This window comes from Nicotiana attenuata, unplaced genomic scaffold (assembly GCF_001879085.1).
Source record: "Nicotiana attenuata strain UT unplaced genomic scaffold, NIATTr2, whole genome shotgun sequence".
NCBI lineage: Eukaryota > Viridiplantae > Streptophyta > Magnoliopsida > Solanales > Solanaceae > Nicotiana > Nicotiana attenuata.
Genome location: NW_017675047.1, coordinates 73,263 through 74,760, shown reverse-complemented (window position 1 = coordinate 74,760; position 1,498 = coordinate 73,263).

Sequence of the window (1,498 nt, the reverse complement as noted above, 5' to 3'; positions counted from 1 at the left end):
TAGTTAATAATTCGCAGTACTCTACTGCGAATTACTTTAACGGCTAAATTTTCGTTAAAGTAATTCGTAGTATAGTACTGTGAATTAGGTATTTAGGTAAATTTTTTTAGTAGTAAAAACGTATTTTTTGTCCAAAAAAATATTAGAAAAGTTTCGGACTCGAGTTTTGGAATATAGAAAGATTTTTTAATTTTTTTAATGAAGAGGGTGTCGGGCTTGGAGCAACAGTAAAGTTGTCTAAGTGTGATCTACAGGTCACGTGTTCGAGCCGTGGAATCAGCCATTGATGCCTGCATAAGAATAGGCTGCCTATATCATACCTCTTGTGGTGAAGCCCTTCCCCGGACCCTGCGTGAATGCAAGATGCTTCATACACCAGATTTTCCCTTTTTTTTTGTGTCGGGCTTAAATTATACGCTCCTTTTGTTTTTCCGGAGCAACGATAAAGTTGTCTCCGCGTGATCTATATGTCACGTGCTCGAGCCGTGGAATCAGCCAGCCTACATCACAGCTATTGGGGAGCGGCTCTTCTCCAAACCCTGCGTGAATGCAGGATGCTTTGTATACCGGACTTTCCTTTTGTTGTTTTTATGTGTGTGTTGGGCTTAAATTATACGCACCTGGAATTGTTTTGGTTTTCTATTATATTTAACCAGTATTACGGTATAAGTATTGAGTAACTTTAGCAAGGCATAAAATTTATGAGTTCTAAACTTGACATCAAATTTATAGTTTGTTTTATTTATGAGATTCACACACACACACACACACACACACACACACATACACACACACATATATATATATATATATATATATATATATATATATATATATATATATATATATATATATATATAATTCTTTTATTTGAACCTTATCTATTCAACATGTATAGACTATTTTGTATAAAAATTTATAATTAAGAAACTACTGACATTTCTAGTAAAACAAAAATTAAAGAATGGTAATGAACAAAAACAATAGTCCACCTCACAAAAAGATTAAAGTAATTTTATTGAATCACAACTCACAAGACTCATGTTACTCTATTCAAGTTGCAATTATAGAGAGGTAAAGGTGGTGCTTTGTCTTAGAATGAGATGAAAATAAGTATTCCCAAAAAAATTTCAATAAATTGAAGAAGTGTCTTGAAACAATTTCTACACCTTTTGAAAAAAAAACATAATTTGGTTGATATTGAATATAAAGCCATTTTTTTATATGAAAGATATTAAACGAAATTCTCTCCGATGAATTATGACGTATGTTGTTACCCCCTTTGGTCCGTATTATTGGTATTTTGAATGTGTCAAAGTTTAAATTAATTATTTGAATTACTATGATATTAATGAAAGCAAATGAATTATTTAAAGTAATAAAAAGTTACTTTGATTCAGAAAATATCTCAATTTTTTTTTTGAATTGCAAATAGTTTAATATTTTGAAAATTCAAAAATATTAATTTGTAGGAAAATAAAGCTCCTCAAGTATTTTA